Here is a 5,098-nt window from a genome sequence, read left to right as displayed (position 1 = left end):
CATATAAAATACTTTTTGGACTTTTAGTGATAACTTTCAAAATATCACTAAAAACATGCCTTACACCTTACCATTACAAAAAAATGCAAAAATAGTGCCAGAAATGCCTTTAAATACTGGTTTGTCTCAAAATATGCTATATCCAATAGTCATTTGAATATATTTATATATATATATATATTCCATATATAAGTCCATATATAATAATAATATATATAAGTCCACTATATAATAGCAATGAAATTATAAGGTATTATTATTATGAAACAGTTACCTCATGTTCCTTCATGCTTATAATGCATGATTTTCCATTAATAGGGGACATCCACTCTTCTATCTGATTGGTGGGGCTTTAGCCCTATTGTGGGCATTGTAAAGCAGGCTGCAGTTCTCCGACGATACTTAAGGCAACATGGTTTACCTAAGAAAGAGAAACACACCACAATGACTTGGGTCCTTCATCCTCCCTGTCATTGTTGTTTAACCGTGTAACAGTGACTAAGATGAATGAGAGCAAACGAGACCCGAGCTGTCTGTCACATGACAAATGATACGAATCTGCAAGTATGAAGCTTTGAACAAATCTGCAGGAACGACTCTGCGAAAACAAATCTGTGAACGACTCTGCGAAAACAAATCTGTCCAGCCCGAGCAGTACACCACAAATGAAAACTCCTAGTAGAGGACAAGTGAATGTAAAACTCATTTTGACAATTTGTGATTAATTCAGAGACTGATTCACTCGCAGTGAGTGATTCGTTCACAGTGAGTGATTCAAATATCAGGAAATGAATGCGCACAGTGTTTTCAACAATTTTCTTTATTCTGGAAGGTTTATAACAGTCATACAGCTCATAATGAACTTTTACCTTTAGAAGAAGAGGCTTCTTCAGTTCTGCCTATTCTGGAAGGTTGACAACAGTCTTTGAAGTCAAATACAGCTCACAATGAAAGTGCAATGGCCACAAGTCTGTGTTCACAAGTCTTGGACCAAGTTGTTTTTTTTTAAGACATTTAACCTCTCACCCAAAACCATAACAGTCAGTTCATTTCAAACTGTACCACTCATTTCTCCTAAGATGTACTTATAATATTCTAAAGTCTATTCCCGTAAAAGTACGTAAGTCAGTGGATTCACATTACCAGGTCTGTAGTATGGACAGACTGATCAACACGCCAAGACTGAAGGAAATTATCATTGTAAATAAATGAACAAGTGGACACACAAAATAACCACACCTACTACTGTGTGGCCTTTTTGATTTATCTTCTTATAACCCTCAACAAATTGTCATTTGTTTACTCCAGTTAACACATACTTGTATTACAAACAATCAATAAATACCGTCAAATACATTTTGATTCAATTATTTCTGTTGTTCTACAAAAGTACGTGGGTCATTAGCACAAATGACTGGAGGGTCACCACACAATTCCATACATATATAAACAATGACGAGTACAAGAGTTTAAAGGAAAACAATAACTCCTTTCTTTGTTGAAGACTTCCATTAGGCAACTAGACATGAAACTTTTACTCAACAGAGGAGGTGGGCTGAGACACAACATCATCCACGTACCACAACCATTCTGATGAGGATTACAACGACTCATCAGACTCCTAACGACTGTTGACCCCAACGGCCCACCCGACAGGAGGGACCTGAAGTAGCTTTATTTTTTGTCACACCCGCAGTATATATTTGCTGTACTCCCCACTGCCAGTCAGCACTGAAGAAGCCTCTTTTTCACGTCCAGTTGCCTAATGGAACTCTTCCACCTCGACCTGGATGACTGAGCATCTTCCTGGACAACTCTTTTCTTTATTCACCTTCAAAAACTAAAAACTCAGGTTTCATTTTTAAGGTTAAAAACCAAACTCTTCTCTGGGCGTTCTCCTTGATGGCCAGCCAGATGTCATTCTGATTACTTTATTTCTAACATTTTTCAACAACTGTTTTCACATCAATCATTTACATAAGAGTGCTCACCTTGGCAGTGTTGTCCATTGAGGCACTGATGAACACGGTGAGGTCTACAGACGGATGGATGTCGTTGACTTCAGGACTTCTCCAGAATATTGACAAATAAACAACAAAAAAAATGTTCCTCATTGTCACAAGCTCTACAAAAGATGCTGTTTGTGATTCATTATTTCAGTATTTCACTTCTATAATACTGTGTGCAAATTATTTCTTTAGCAGTAATCAGGAAGCCGTGTACTATCTGAAGTCATGTTTCTTTTACGGTATTAATTTCTTTATGTTGCGCATTACGATCACCTACCGATCTGTGGATCCATCAGGTCGAACAAGTTCATGAAACACTGACAGCCCATCTGCTCGTCTGTGGAAGACATGATGATGTTGCCGCTGAAATCGAACCTGGCAGACATTAAAGAAGAGACAGAGCAAAAATTAAACACTAAAATGTCTGCTGGTACCACCTATATGCTAACTCTTTATTTAATTCCATTATTTCACTACTTAACTATTTACACTGTGCATATATTTAATATATTATATATTTATTTTATATACTTGTTCACATAACATCCTTATAATTATACTAGTTCTGCTTGTATATACATATCATAGGAGGTATACTTTACTATACATACACATCATACCAAATTAATTTAGAAAACAAATAGTATAACAAAAATATACTATATATTAATTGAGATTGCAATCAACACCACATGGCAACAATAATTGCCTACTAACATCCACTGTTTTCCCATATTCATTGGCAGTGTGCTGCTACTCATGTGTTTTAATGTATTTTACCTATTTGTGCATTTTTGTTCTATCCATCCATCACCTGCATTTTCATTTCACCCACCGTTCTCGCAGTCCCTCAGTCGACAGCTGTTGTCAGCTGATCCTGTCAAAACATTTTTGGTGTCCCCTGATAAGAGACAGTTAGGGAACATAGCATGTATCGTGGCAGCAATTCATGAGCGTACGCTAAGGTCAACTGTGTCATGATTTCACATTTACTTGGTACAATAACTGCCAGACAATTAATCACAATATTACAATTATTATGCTTTTACTGGTTTCACAACACTGCTGTTGCATAATAACATAACCTTTAATGTCATAACAGTGTTGCAGTATACCAGTCTTCCCTTGTTTATAGTGTTTATTGTTTGAGTTCACCTTCACTTTTGTTATATTTTCTGACACTAGTCAGAAAGTGCTAGGGCCTTCATATCGCTAATTATTAGTGATATCAACTTATAAAATCCCCGGTGAGGACATGGCACAGCTCCGTGTGTCCGTTGTAGTTACCGAGTTCTACCACACGTTGGCCACCTGTGTGGGGAGACAGTGTTGAAGGTAAATATTAAAAGGCTTCAATGCAATCATGGCTTCGCTTCACAAATTATTGGCTTGCTCTAAATTACTGACGCCACCAACAACCTCAGGAAGAAATCCTTGTTGCACCTCTTTCCTTTTAATCTGAATGAATATACAGTGATCCCTTGCTATAACGCGGTTTACTTTTCACTGTTTCGCTACTTCACGGATTTGCATCGTGCATTGTGTTCTGCATTCTGATTGGCTAAAAAGTCACTCCGCTTCTTCTCTACCTGTGCGCCAATAACGTTGCGGTTTAATATGTACACGTACGTAAAACAGCTTGCCAAATTGACATTACGTACGTGCAAATTCTCTTGCAATTTCGAGTTTATCAAACCCCATAATGTCGACAAAACGCTCTGGACCGGCAAAAGAACCTGCGGTAGGGACCAAAAGGCAGCGGAAGATGCTGTCTATCGGTGACAAAGTAATCATTTTTAAATTTCTCCCGTTCACGGTGGGCGGTGCTAATCTCCGCAATTTGAAGCCTTCTGTTCACGTTGATGATTAAAATTATTATTTGACAGTACATTACAGAAGTTATTTGTTGAAACGTTTCTAAAGTACTTTTATTTTACTTTATTTGTGAAACAAATGGTTGAGACTGTAAAATGGTTTGTTCGTTCTTTCTCTTCTTTTTCTGAGTATTTAATTGTAAAAAAAATAAAGATTTCTACTTCACGGATTTTGCCTATCAAGGGTTCTTTTTGGAACGTAACCCCCGCGAAAAACAAGGGTTTACTGTACATCAATTTACTGGCCTTAGTCGTGTGCCCTTTTCATGATCACATGAATGTAAAGTATGATTTTCATATCATACGGACTGTAGAGCAAATAGCCTTGTTTGTAACACAACTGCAAGTCAAAACTATTAGAGAATTGTGACTAGCAGAGTCGTGTTGCCATTTGTAGCTTCACGTGGACATTCCATATTCTTGACGTCAAACTCATTACTATCCTATAGTCATTGGTGGCACTTGTTAAGCGCAATCATGTCGTGTCACTCACTGGATCTTTAGCGACGGTAAACAGGTGTCCTCTGTTGTACTTGATCTAAGTGATGGACCGTTCGTGTCCCTGCAGCAGTATGGGTTTCTGTAAAGAAAAGCAATATTTGCAAGTTAATTTAATATTAACAAAAAGGTGCATCAGCCCAGAACAAACTCCTGTCAACGGGCAATTTCTTATTTACCACGACAACTCTATGTTCATTATTTAGGACGAAAAACTAACTACGAATAATTTTAACTTCTGACAAAACCTAATGTTTGCTGCCGAAACACACACGGTCTCGACCGAACGACTACCATTTCAAACAAAATACAACCGACAAAAAAACTCACCATTTTAATCAATCAGATGCAGCCACCGTATCCAGTTATTTGACTTGAACGCCCGCTGGAAGCCCAAACGACAAACATTCGTGTGTCTCGTGCGCCGGATCCGCAACCGGAAGTAAGAAAAGTACAACGTATTCCTATTTCCGTTATACAAAGGTTCCAATATCAGCGCGCCCCCTACAGTTAACATTCACATTGTTTTTATTTTTGGTTTAGTCTCTTAGAACCTTTTCTTTGATAGAGCGTGCTTTGACGACTGTAATAGAAAAGCTCATAGTGAAAAGCTTATTATTTTAGTTAATAGTTATTTCAGCTATATATACTGTATATATATATATATATATAGTATATATATATATATATTCTGTATATATATATATATATATACTG

General features: G+C 37.2%; 1 protein-coding gene across 9 annotated transcripts in view; it reads right to left on the bottom strand.

The window, feature by feature from the left end:
* Nucleotides 1-244: 244 nt before the first annotated feature.
* The window catches only part of sorcs1 (sortilin-related VPS10 domain containing receptor 1), a 129,522-nt gene continuing 124,668 nt past the window's right edge, over nt 245-5,098 (bottom strand). For 4 of the 9 annotated variants that reach the window (XM_017035303.2, XM_017035301.2, XM_017035302.2 and 1 more), the window contains 2 exons: nt 4,377-4,463; nt 3,002-3,320 (listed from right to left, as the gene is read on the bottom strand). The gene's annotated coding sequence lies outside the window, so the exon portion shown is untranslated. Of the gene's footprint in view, nt 422-1,991; nt 2,071-2,286; nt 2,385-2,844; nt 3,321-4,376; nt 4,464-4,711; nt 4,826-5,098 lie in introns of those variants that run through there. The other 5 variants (XR_003050692.1, XR_003050690.1, XR_003050691.1 and 2 more) reach the window with 5 other exon arrangements.

The sequence above is a fragment of the Cynoglossus semilaevis genome, chromosome 9 (assembly GCF_000523025.1).
Source record: "Cynoglossus semilaevis isolate Cse_v1.0 chromosome 9, Cse_v1.0, whole genome shotgun sequence".
Classification (NCBI taxonomy): domain Eukaryota; kingdom Metazoa; phylum Chordata; class Actinopteri; order Pleuronectiformes; family Cynoglossidae; genus Cynoglossus; species Cynoglossus semilaevis.
This window is presented reverse-complemented; position numbering and strand designations above follow the sequence as displayed.